The sequence below is a fragment of the Dermacentor silvarum genome, chromosome 7 (assembly GCF_013339745.2).
Source record: "Dermacentor silvarum isolate Dsil-2018 chromosome 7, BIME_Dsil_1.4, whole genome shotgun sequence".
Taxonomy (NCBI): Eukaryota; Metazoa; Arthropoda; class Arachnida; order Ixodida; family Ixodidae; genus Dermacentor; species Dermacentor silvarum.
Window position 1 is genome coordinate 8,612,476 of NC_051160.1, and position 12,940 is coordinate 8,625,415.

The 12,940-nt window shown below is 50.1% G+C and overlaps 1 protein-coding gene across 2 annotated transcripts in view; it reads left to right on the top strand.

Moving 5' to 3' along the window:
• LOC119457505 (thyroid receptor-interacting protein 11) overlaps window positions 1-12,940 on the top strand; it is a 124,884-nt gene that overhangs the window by 72,605 nt on the left and 39,339 nt on the right. The gene's annotated exons all lie outside the window — the stretch shown is intronic.

A 12,940-nucleotide genomic window follows, 5' to 3' on the forward strand; every position in this document is an offset into this window, starting at 1 on the left:
GAGGGGCGTCTGCTGTAAACTGCAGCGCGACCATGTAATATGCCTGGTGAGGGACGAGAATGGTCAAAAACGTTTAATCGGAATGCCGCCGATGATGAGACAGTTTTAGAGTACTTTTTGACAATGTGTTAGTTGGTTCACGGGTGCAACAACTCGAGCGGAACGGCGTTGCTCTTTTGAGCGCGGTTGTCTTCTTTTTCCAGTTCTCTCCTTGTTTGTTCGAGGCGTGGCGTGCGCGCTTCATTTCACATTTCGCCTGAGCTATAGCGCATGGCGTGTATTGGCAAAAGGTGCAGACTGACTCGCCATCGTTCGCGCTGCTGCTGTGGCCCGCCTCGACGATGAACGCGAAGAAACGTCGCCTCTGAGGCAGCAAAATCGGTGGCTAGAAATAAATGATGCAACGCTGTCTTGTCTCGTAATTGTTGGATACGAATACGCGGTGCACTGCACAGAATTGTGAGTGCTTCCAGGATTCTGTGAAAAGGTTTCGCTCGTATAATTGCGGCTATATGTGTTTGGCACACTACTTATCACACGTTGAAACGTATTTTTTTTTTTTTTTGGTCGTGTATATTGGACGTATAATTCTTCGCGAATAAGAGTCAAGTGGCTTTTGAAACCTCTCTGGCATGCACTGTCATTCATTCCCATCCTATTCCATCGTGTTCTTAAGCAACGTACGGAAGCTATTGCCGTCATTAACAGCCTAATTATGTTCAGCTTGAGACATTAGGCCACTGCTATAGTTTATAAAGACACGCTGACGTGTAAGCTGAGGCAAGTTGCAAGCTCGGAGAAGAAAAGTAACTGCTCGAAATGCCGACCCCTAAGGAAATGCAAACGTGGGCGCCAAGCGGACGTCACTTCCACTCTATATGATACACAGAGGTTGCGACACGCCACCACTTTCTATACGGAAGCCAATGCCTGCGGCTGCAAAGTCGCGGGTCATGGCTGCTAACCGCCTCATATGTGCTGCCAACAAGAGAATCGTATCAAGCCATGTCGTCGTGTTTGCTTCAGTGCCGCACTCAGTCAGTTTAGCCCGAGCGAAATTTCGTTGCTCTTGGCATTGAAAGACCTGCTGCAACGATATTTGGCTAAATAATTATAAAGATTGTGCCACGCAATAGTCTTGGGAAAGCTGCATGCCGTGGTAGTTAAATGATTTTCGTCGTGCCTGATCACGAACACATGCGCACGCTATACCGTAATGCTAGCACGTCTAAATGTGCCCTGTAACACAAGCTGAGGGTGTAAGAAGTGAATCTTTACAGGGCTAATACAGGGGCCCTGCAAGCTCTTTATCGCAGGGGCGACTCTGGAATATCGCTGTTCCGCCGAGACAGTTATTCCTCGCCGTTTGCGACCTTTTAATCCGGCTCGTAAAAGATAACGCCGGGTGCAGCGCGATAAGAAACCGAGCTCGTTGGTGAGTCCGCCCGGTGTATTTGCTCGCGGCCAGGTTGACGGGGCACAGCGAAGAGAGATAAGGAAGGACGTTCTTCGTAATAACCGCGACTTCGCTACAGGGAGCCGTTCGCGCAGCGTATCACGAACAGTCGTCTGACTCCGTTGATCGGCACAAGAATGCTGTTCGTGATCTGGAAGGAAAGGCACGCGAGACAGATTGGGGACGAGAGGGTGCAAGCTTTCCTGGGAGTCAGACTGGAAATCTTTCGGTTAGTCCAGTTACGGCGAACAGCGCAGTGGGCCAGAATTGCTGGAAGTGGGCCTTGTTTTGTACGCGTCTTGTACGGTATGCACGCTGCCGGACAAGCACGGGAAGACTGCTCTGGGCGTTGTTAGCCTTCCCCGTATAACGGCGCGTGTGCGCGCGCCATCGAAGAGCCAACACTTCTGCGAGAAACACGCGCGCGCGGCTTTCACGGGTCCGTCAGCGAGATCGGTGGCACGACCGGTTCGTTTCTTCGCCCTCTCGAGTGGATGCGCCAGCGTTACCTGGTCGCGTGTGTGTATACGCGCGCGCCTGGTAAAATAATTATTCTCTGGACGAGCGCCAGACGAGCATACACCCTCTGTCATCCGCGTGTGAGTGGCGCGAACCACAGTTTGCTATAGGAAAATTACTAGGGGGAATTTGATCGCTGCGTACTTTGGGAATTATGGGTAGTATATTTGTCTACACTTGTGTAACTTGAGACATTGTTGTGACTTTATTTATTGCGCTTTGTCTTTCTAAGTCTCCGGGAAAACTTCTGAACGCATCAGAGCAATAGGACATTGCGCACCGGCATAACCATTGCGAACTGTGGCATTTATGACGCAGTATTCCAGCTTAGCGCAAGGTAATGAAAGAATCAACAGAACGGACGAGGACGGCCGCTACTATGTAAACCACTTCTTCTCACGGGCCAGCCGCCGGTATACATATATGCGCTATATGGTGCGCATGCGCACCGCCACAAGAAACCGCGACACAAAGTTCGCGCATGTCACACGGTGGCTTGCATAAAATCGTACTCAGACGAGTGCGGGCTTAATGGAAGCTTCACTGATGATAAACAATGCCTGCAAGGCCAACCGAGGTTTTTGCTGATGCCCACAAGCCGTGGGTGGCAACCGCATGCGTCCGTGGACAAATGTGCGTGCTTATGCTCTTCTTTACTTTTGAGCACACTCCCCAAGACGGTCATGAACGCATCGTTCCGTCTGGCCGATGTAAACTTTCCCACATAACATGGAAATCTATAACGCGCTATTCTGTTGCGAGTGATCAGTCTGTGAGCCGTTTTGACCAAATCCATGTGGCTACCCAATGTTCATTCCCATGCCGCCAGCGTGGTAATCTTCGTAGAAAACTATGTGGCGCGAGCCGAAGTATATTTACAGGTATATGTGCAGGCAGGGAGCCAGTAGCGTTTTCTTTTCCAGCTTCACGCAACGCTGTCATCGTCTATTTCGAAGAGCAAACGCGACTCTTGTTTCATACGCTCTCGTGCACCGTCGTCTGCTTTCGAGAACGGTCAAGCTGACGACTTTCAGTGCTTTGGGCGGTCGAAGCTTACAGTTCCAGCTTTGCCGTGATCTCCACGTCATGCAAAGGGACCCTCAAACTATTTTGACCATTTCGTTCAAACGTACCGTGTCGTTAAGGTATACGTCCTTCGGATTAAGTGACACATTTAAGCGCTCCGCGTAAAGCGTGTACATTATTACGAGGTTTTAAAAATGTGCATCGCTACCGATCGCCGCGGCGGCGCTCCCCTGAGTTTTCAGCCGCCCCGTTACAATCTACGTAGATGGCGCTCGTGACGTCAGTTAGGATATTTACAAGAATGGGAAGAAACACATGAGAAGGGCATGCAGTGCCTTGCTACTTGAGGCTCGAGCTGGTTGCCTAAGGACATACCGGCGCAGATATTTGCAACAAGATGAGGCATGCTGCAGCAAAAATCCGGAGACCATTCAGCACATTCTAATGGAATGCGAAGGCATTCACCCAGTGGGGACCGTGGGTAACGTACACCATCCAGATCCGCTTGGATTTAATGTGGATGGAAGCGTCAAGCGGTCAGCACTCGATCGAGATAAGGAAGAGACGTTTAGAGTATTGGTGAAAAAAGAAAAAAAAAGAAGAAAAAAGCGGAGAAGAAATTGATACGACCGGGTCCGTTACAGGCGTATGTAGTGATACAAGGTAGAGAAGTTTTGAGAAAGAAAGGTTATGGAGATGTATACAAAAATGCTAGAATGAAAAACATGTACCATATATACCTGATTAAATCAAGCAGGCCAGGTGAATATTTGTGCACCCTGTTTCAAAGGGGATGCCAATAAATCATCATCAGGCAAGCTCTCCAATTGGCTATCCAGGTTGCGTCGTCGATAATTTTTTTTAACTTTATGATGAACAAATGTTGTTGGTAATAGTTGAAATGTACTAATTTGTTTCTATAAAAAGTAACAAAGAGAATACACAGCAGTTTATCACTACCCTATTATCACTACGCTATTGGAGTTTATCATTATTCCGGTAAACGCTGGTGGACTGGGCGTTTTGCCGTATGGGCTGAGGCGCAAACCTGAGTCGCCTGCAGGTGGCTGCACCGTGCAGGCCACTCTTAGGTCCTCCTCTCGTGTTTACGCCTCCGCCCATCCGTGAAAAGGCCCAGTCCACCTGCGGTTACCGGAATACCGGACGGAGAGAGAGAAAATACTTTATTCCAGGTATCTAAGACCTATAGATATTCCTCCGCCAGGAGAAATATTGTTTTAGAATATTTCATGCACGTTAAGTTGTATGTCTTCTCTGATGGAAAATCTTTTTTTTATTGTGATTGCTATTATATGGACGCTTCAGGCTCATTTCTGCCGTCGCCGTGAGGTTTCGTATAAAGTCCGCAGGTGTTAAAATCGTCGCTGCGCGCCGTATGCTGTATGTGCGAGTAAAAGCGTGCGAGGGTGAGCCGGCGATCGCGGCTCAATCTCGTACACGCGAGGGAGGAAAGCGGGGAGGAAGCGCGCCATCTTCCGTTGCGTGCAAGGCTCCGGGCGGAGGGGAGGGAGGGGGCGTTCTACTTTGGGCGGTACGAGTGGCCGGCCGCTACGACGGGGACAGAGTCCTCCGCGCGCTGTGTTTTCGCGGCTTTTCGCGTTGATGCGAGTAGCAGCACGCAAGTCAATTCGCTCGCTGCTGCTGCCGCGCTTCCTCAATCCAGCGTTTTGACAGCGAGTTTCCGCGGTCATCCAGTGAGATGTGTTCATGTTTGCTTGTGCGCCCGTGACATCATGCTTGTTAATTTAGTTAGTATGCCCATGTCTGCAAGTTTATATGGCCGATAAAACTACTACCCTTACTTCGTATAGCTGTCCACTTATTTGCTATCGCAATCGATGCTTTGCCTTTCGGTCGAAACTGCGATTTTCGTTTTTTCTTTTTAGTGCAACGGAATGCTTACTAGTTCAGAGTACCGAGTATATCACTGGTAACGCTGAAAACGTCGTGGAAATTTTTTTCATCAGTATTTTCGTACCTGAAGTCGCGATCGTGTTTATGAACTTCGATGCTCTGGAAACAGTGAGAGGTGAGTGCGATAGCCGTTGTACGCCGGCTTTTGCGGGAAGTAGGCGAAAAATGCGGGACTAGCCGTAAGGAATTAATGATTTTTTTAAAATCATGTAGGTGTTCTACTGTTAATGCTTCCTGAACTGTCGAATTAGTTCTGCATTAAGCTACATGCTTTCTTGTCCAACTGCTTTGGTCATATGCAAGTGAAGCCAAGTTCCGTTTATCTAAGCCAAGTTTTCCAGCACGAAATGACACTTTTTTTTTACAGTGAGCTCTACTTTGACTCGCGGTGCCCGGTAGCAGATGGCGCCGAGCCCCGCAGCAGGGTGCTCGGCGCCATCTCTTGCTGCTCGCGGAGTGGCTTCTCTACTTTTGACACATGCTGTACGTGTGCGAATGCGATTTCGACGGCAAGTTAACAGAGAGGATATCACGTGAGATGAAATAGTACCGTAACGTTGAAAATTACTGTCGTGAATATGGGCCGCTGCTATGAGCAGCGCTATATATGGGGGTTGGGGGTATAGTTTAGCATGCAGAGGTAACGCACTGTGGTGTGTTGACGCATGTCCAGCAAACCAATCTCTCTTATGAATGCAAGAAGACATTGATCTATCTATCTATCTATCTATCTATCTATCTATCTATCTATCTATCTATCTATCTATCTATCTATCTATCTATCTATCTATCTATCTATCTATCTATCTATCTATCTATCTATATGTATATATATCTCCACAACGTGACCAAGAAGAGCCAAGCGCGCGCTTTCATATAAGCATACACTTGCGGTCGCGCCTCGTGTGTGCACCTGTGCATTACACATCCTATATGTGTGCCGCCATTGCAGCGATTGCTTGCGCGGCAGAAATGTCGCCTTCGCTGTCAGGAAAAGGTCAGCGGCGAGAGGAGCGTGCGCAGAAGTTCCGCAACTGGCGAGGCCGCCGTCGGAACGTTCCTCAAACGTGCAGCGTCAGCCCCCACGCGGCCCAGCTGCATGGTGCGCCAGGTTCGATGGGTCGGAAGGCTCTCGTGGCTGAACAGCCCCGCGAAAGGAAGTCTCGGCTTCAGCACGCGGCCTTCCTCGCAGAAGAATGGTCTGGGGCGATGCAGCCGAGGAAGAACGCACTAGCCGATACAAGAATTGTTCTCTGTGATGGCGGTGGCTTTGAGAGCGAGCCTTTGGTGAACGCTTTGCTGGTCGGCCAAATCGAAACAAGTTGGCAGCGCCACGATCTTTGGTCTCAGCGTGGCTACAACTGGGCGTCCTTCCCGGCGTGTACACAGAGAAGGCGCCCAAGCACTGCTGCGGTTATTCTGCCGAGGCGAACTTCCGCGCCAGAGGAGGCGCGTGCCCGCTCAGCCGTGCTTCGGTCGGGGCGGGGTCAAACGGGGCGAGGAGAGCGGCCAGCAGCAGGCACCGAAGCAAAGTGCGGCGTGTCGGCGCATCGCGCGCCTGCGGCCGCATCGCTCGCCGGAAACCGTCGGGCGTCAGGCGGCAGCAGCGACGTCGACAACAACGCGGGGGAGGGCAGCCAACAACCGGAGAGCGACCGCCGCCAGCGGGCCCAGATGCTGCGCCGACGCCGACCGGGGCGGACGATAAGTGCCGCCGCTGCTGCTTCGCTCGGCCACCGCCCCGACCACGCTCGTGGTCGCCTCGCCCCGCGAAGGCATGCCCGCTGCACCGGCGGAGCCCGGGCCTCGGAGGTGACCGTCCACCGAGAAGGCGCGCCGAACGCCGGCAGGTGAGCTTCTTTCCTCCGTTATTCGTCGCCGCACAAGGACAGCAGCAATGTCGGAAAGAAGCCTCTTTTCCTACTCCCACCGTCGCCGGCTTCCGCGAGTCTTGGGAGTGGCTCGTCGTGCGAGATTGGCTGACTGATTGGTTGGGTGGCGTCTCTCGCGGTGGTTGCTGAGATACGGAATCGCCGCCGCTGTGGAAGGTCGCGCCTTCGACGACGCCGGCATGGTATCGCGACGCGTCGGAAAGTTATACAACGCCCGTGCACTGCGTCTTTCTTGCTCTTGCATGGAAGTCCCGGCTGTTGGAGCGTGTATCAACGGGGATGCCTCGGTTGGAACAGGCCGGCACTACTACGTGCAACACTATACTTGACCTCGCTGGAGCCTCGAGTAATTGCGATGCTGTAATGTTGCGACGATAGAAAAGGAAAGTCAAAGCTGATCGCTGAGAGGCTTTAAGCCACGTTCGCAACTCCGCGCGCGCTGCGTATACATTGCACGTGGCCAGCTTTTTTCTTTTCCTTTTTAATTGTTATCGAAAGACTGGGAAATATTAGTACGCCTGTGTGCGAAGGCGCGTACGCAAGCACAGTGAAAGACACTCGATGTACAAATAACATACTAGCGCGTAACAAGGCAGCAGGATAGGATCTTCCACGGAGCCTCTTCGGTGCGATGTCGTTATCCTTGGAACGACAGGAAGCTGAGCACGTTGGCAGGGCTGTGAAAAGGCAGGCGTATAGGAGGAACGGAAAGGACAAACGTTGTCCTTCGTCGACCTTATTTTTGCATACGCCAGCGTACGACGAATCTCATTCGAAGTCTTCCGTGATGTTACTGTCGTACAGTAACTCCTCGAATAAGGCGTCGTCATCACTCGTTTGCACGCCGCACCAAGGGAAGCACGTTGACTCTCACCTTTGACGTCACACGCTCTCGATGCACGTATAAAGGTCGTAGTGTGGCGATATATCCCGCCGCCTTCTGTTGCTGTGCTGGGCTTGTCCGGGCGCGCAAGCTTTCAGGGCCGCGTACAGAGGCTGTGTATCGGCAAATTATATGCTTCTGCGATGGCAAAGCCACCGACTTTAACCCACGCTCAGCAAGACAACAAAATCTGCAGAACGAAAAGACGGGTGACGAGTTCCCGCCTTGACGTCATGGATATTGAGATCCTCTGCCGTTGTTCATCGGCAATGGACCGGGTGCCAACTTAAGCCCACAAAAGCGCACTGCACCTTTCATCGGTGCTTTTATGCGCTCTGAAACATCGTTACCCGGAGACGCCGATATGGAAGGCTCGCCTCCCCATTACGTCGCGGAAATTAGCGAACGTAATTCGCTGGATCATCAGTACGAATCCTGCTTGTTTGAGATGGACAGCGATACATTTGCCCCTGCATTCTTTGGTGGTGACTGACCACGTGTTGCGTTCTAATGGAACCAGTCACTCGGTCTACAGCAAGGTTCGAGAAACTGCTCCAACTTCGAGAGAGAGAGAGAGAGATGAACTGAAAAAGTGGACTTGCACATGACGACGTATCTGCGCTGAGTTTTCGGCCTGCTGTTCAAGAAAGCAAAGTTTGGCTCTCATTATTTTTTCTCAAGTAATGATCAACGTTTTCGTCCAACCGAGTGAAATTTTTGAAAGAATACCTTGTCAGGTTGATTGATTGACTTACAAAAAGAGTGCGGTTACCAGCAGCATTGGTGCCCCTGTACCGATCTGTGGGTGATGCGCACGACCTTATTCCGCTGTCGCGCAGCAGCATTGCAGTGGGAAAGCCGGAACCGCCTTTTTACGATCAGCCGATCGCTAGCCACCTGTCTGTCGGGAAACTTTGCAACGTAACAAAGGCGTTCGACAATGGAGAAAGGAATTGGGAGCTGCCTGCCGCAGCTGCTGGCATCCACGTCAATGGGAGCGCGTGCTCTGCTTTGCTGCCTGCGTCTTTGCAAACCCGTACCCGGCCTCGTGCAATCGCGAGCGAGACCGCAGTGGCGGCCTTCTTTCGCAGCCAAGCTTTACGTGGTAACACGCGCGCAGTCGAAGATGCGACAAGCGGCGCGTCGCATCCCTGTAAACGGCGCTGGGAATGGACGGGGCCAGGTCGACTGACGCGGTGCATGCAAATGCAGGCGTATCGCATTGCGAGCGAGGACAGGTGGCCTCCGCTCACTGTCGAACCATGTTGTTTCGGACCAAGGGGGATACACCACACGCTGTCGCATATAGTATTACCGGAATGCGTTAGGAAATGCGATATTATGTCGCGTACATGCGTAAACGCAGCTAAACAAAGACCATGGAAAGGCGTGTCGACGGACGTTCAATATGGCGGTCTGCACTGCCTGGGATCGTCGCTCGGGCTAGAGCGTCCCCTTTTGTTAATTATATCCCCCCTGATGCTGAGAATTTGCCATCGCGATTGCCGTGGGTTTCCGAGAACTCCGCAGCGAGAGAGATTCGGTCATCCGCGGGATCAACCGCATCGGGTCCCCATGCACGATGCGGGGCTAATTTACGATCGATTACATCCGAACAAGCCCGCATATTTGAATACCAACAAGCCTGACTCTATACATAGTTGACCGTGACTTCGTTCGACTTCTAAAGTAGTGCCATTCGATGTGTTTGCAAGTATCAACCAAACTACCACTATGTGACCTCTTATCGATGAAATTTCAGTTCTGGGATATTACGTGCCACAACCACGGTCTGCTTATGATCGAGGTACGCCATAGTGGGGGACTCCGGTTGACAGTCTGGCTTTCTTTAACGCGCACACCTATATCAAAGTACTACACCATCGGAATGCGGCCAGGATCGAACCTCGAGCCACTGTGCTAACGCGCTTACAGATTGCCATCATCTGACGAGTGCCATTCAACATCTTACGTGCCACTTTTGTCTCTCCCGAGCTCTTCTACGACTGCTTCCAAATGCACATACTATAGCCTAATTCAGGCTCTCCAGATGACTGTAGTCACTTCCATAGCTCTTCAGTTCTACTGTACCACCATATTGGAACTTTTGAGTACTGCTGGATCGTTTTCAGAGCTTCCAACAGAATAAAGCGCCCTCTATAGAGCGTGTACATATTGACCACAGTTCGCCCCGTGGTGAATGTTAGTGCTCAAAATATTACCCAGATTAAACGAGACGCGTGCACGAGACAACCTCATTCATTTGTGCCAGTGAAAATTCATGTGATTGATTTCGATTGAGTAAGTTTGTGATTTGAGTGACAACAGTTCACTTGCGGATCACGAATGTTGACAGGCCGAAAAATATTTAACTATAAAAACCCGGAGAAGTTTCGAACGAGGCGCACGTACAAAAACGGGAGCGACTTTTTGGTCGGAGACCCGTCACCGCCCGAAATGCCGAATTAAATTCACAGCCGTATCAATTTGAGCTTGTTGGTACGTCATAACTAAGAAAATGTTTGTAGCGCGAGTACGTTGTCCTGAATGCATTGTCCAATCTTGTGATTGGCTCAAAATGCCGCCATTACAGAATGTGGCGGAATGCGACAAATCCGATGGAGTTTCGTATCCATTATTGTTTGTGAATAGAAGCATGGAGTCGTGACTTTATTTTTATGTCACTGTCTCTACTTGTGCAAACATTTGCACAAGTTACGTAATCAATGTATAATTGTACACATATTCAACTGCACTCACATGAGTATGTAGAAGCGAAGTATCCGTGGAAAATGTGCCGGAAGCGCACAATATATTTATGAATAATTTCCATGCATTCGGGAAGGCATTGGCTGATGGGTAACTTTGGTAACATCAATGTAAAACGACAAGGAAAAAAAAAAGAAACATCAATTTAACAGAATCATTACTCGCGCAACGCAATTCGCGACTCCAAGTCCCCATCTAGCGGCCGCGAAACAGTCGATCCAGGTTCGAAGCGAAAGAGCTCGGTGTCCGGCATGCGGCCTCGTAGTTCTCAAATCGTCGCATCACTGCCGCACAAGCCCGAAAAATCTTCACGATGTCGAGCGACTTTAGCTGTGTACCATGATGCATGTCATCGTGGTGGAAAGACAATGTATGATTTCCCGAAAGTAGCAGACGACGCGCATCGGAGAGCGACTTGGATAAGAAACTTCCGCATTGGAACGCTTCACTCGGGTCGACTTCTTTATTCCCGGCGAGTGGAGCATGCATTGCTCTCTTTTTACTTATTTTAAATATCTTGCTGGCGTTTCAAATCGCAGGAGTGTATACTTTGCTTAGGCAGCCGCTTTAATAAATTATAGTCATGTTGCACGCTTAAGCTTCATTTTGGTTTTGTTCGTTTTTAGTTTCCTGGCCCCAGCATTAGCGTTACCAATGCATTATTAACAGGAATGTTCTCGCTAATGCACTTTTGCCATGAAGCTGATCATGACGCATGTTCTGCCTCGAGGCGACATATCGTTTTCATGGCATGCTTTAGTTTAGCGGTGCAAGCAGAAACCGCTGTTTTCTTATTCAACTTATTTGCTCGTCAGAAATTAAGAAGCGACTGCAAGCAGCGCTCGTTCCAGCTTTGGAGCGTTGACCTGCTCACAGCGCCGTTAGTTTGCTTTCCGACACTGTGCGCGCAGGTAAATTCCATTACAACTGGTCCCGTTCGCTTCCAATTCGTGCATTTACACTAATAGAACCTGTTGGAAGAACCTCAACTTGGTCCGATTGGTTGTTATTCACTTCCGGCGTTTCACCGGGTTTCAGAATTTCTCCGAGCGGCAGACGTCTGCTGTTTTCCCATGCCTGGCCCCTATACAAGCTCTAACACTGCGTACTGCGAGCACAAACAAGCGCTAAGTCATCGGACGCAGATCACACGGATCAGCTAACTACGGAACTCTCAATTGTATTTATCTCGAGACACACTGGCCAGATAACCTTACAGTTCTTATAGCCTCGTTCTATCAGTGCAGCATATCGGTACTTAGCTTCTGAAAGCACGACATGCGTATGTATTGCGAGATGCTCTATGTGATATACTGCAACACGAGTTGCCTATATGAAGGTCGAAGACAGTCGAGTGTAGCAGTGAAGCAACGCCGCGAACGAGTGCTTGCACTTTTCGGACAGGCTCGCTATGCGCACAAGCGCTTCCTTTCTCCGGCTCGCTTGAAAGGCTCTTTGTCTTAACAAAATAAAAATAAAAAATGATGTGGCTCGCTGAACAGGCCGGACGTTTGCACGCACAGCGCAACTGTTTCCGCGATTTCGTCGCTCAGATCCTTGAGACCGATCAAAATAAGGTGATCGGCAGCAAGGGCCCTTTCGGCTTACCTCGAATTCGACGCCACAAAAGAGAAACGTGACCACAGCACCAAGCGAAAGAGCCGCCGTGAACCTGGATGTCGTGGCCGTCATTGTTTATGTGGACTGTGTTGCCAGCACAGGTGACGGATTCCGGAGCGCAGGAGTGATGGGCATTAGGGGATGCTAAACTGGCTCTTTCCGGCTTTATTGCCACTTGGATCAAATTTCTTGTAAATATATAGCGTTTATAAATCCAACAATTGGCAGTAATTATGCATGTGCGCAGATACTGATTGCTTTCCTGCGTTTATTGCTTGCAAACAGAGAGAAATGAAACGTAATAAACGAAGCCACAAGCGCGGATATCGCCACCGTTAATTCCCGTGGCACAATCTTGCGCTGTCCCTCGCACGACTGCAGTTAAGCTGATGATTGTCGTGGACTGAGGTTTTGTTCAAGGCGTTGCCGCATGTTCGCAATCCGTGCTGAATTCGTTCTGTTCCACTTGGCCGCGCGGCTTCTGAGTGTTTGTCGTCGCGGCGATGCAATCGTAGTCTTATCAGGGGCGACATAGACAAAGGCTCACTTCCAACACTCGTTTATTTTCACAAGCGTCACATGTATACATACAAGACGTCAGAGTGACAGCTTGCGCATTTGTACAAGTTGACACATGATGCTATAACCAAGCATCAGACATATGAGGACACCAATTTTTCATGAAAACCAAGAAAACGATGAGCTGCAAGATTGTGAGGCTATAGTACACACCCGCCGAACCGCTCTCTGCGTTTGGTTAAGGTAATGGATTACTTTTTGGAAAGGTCAATATAGATGGCGCACAAAGCACGCGTTCCCCTGACTTGGCCCCTTTTACGA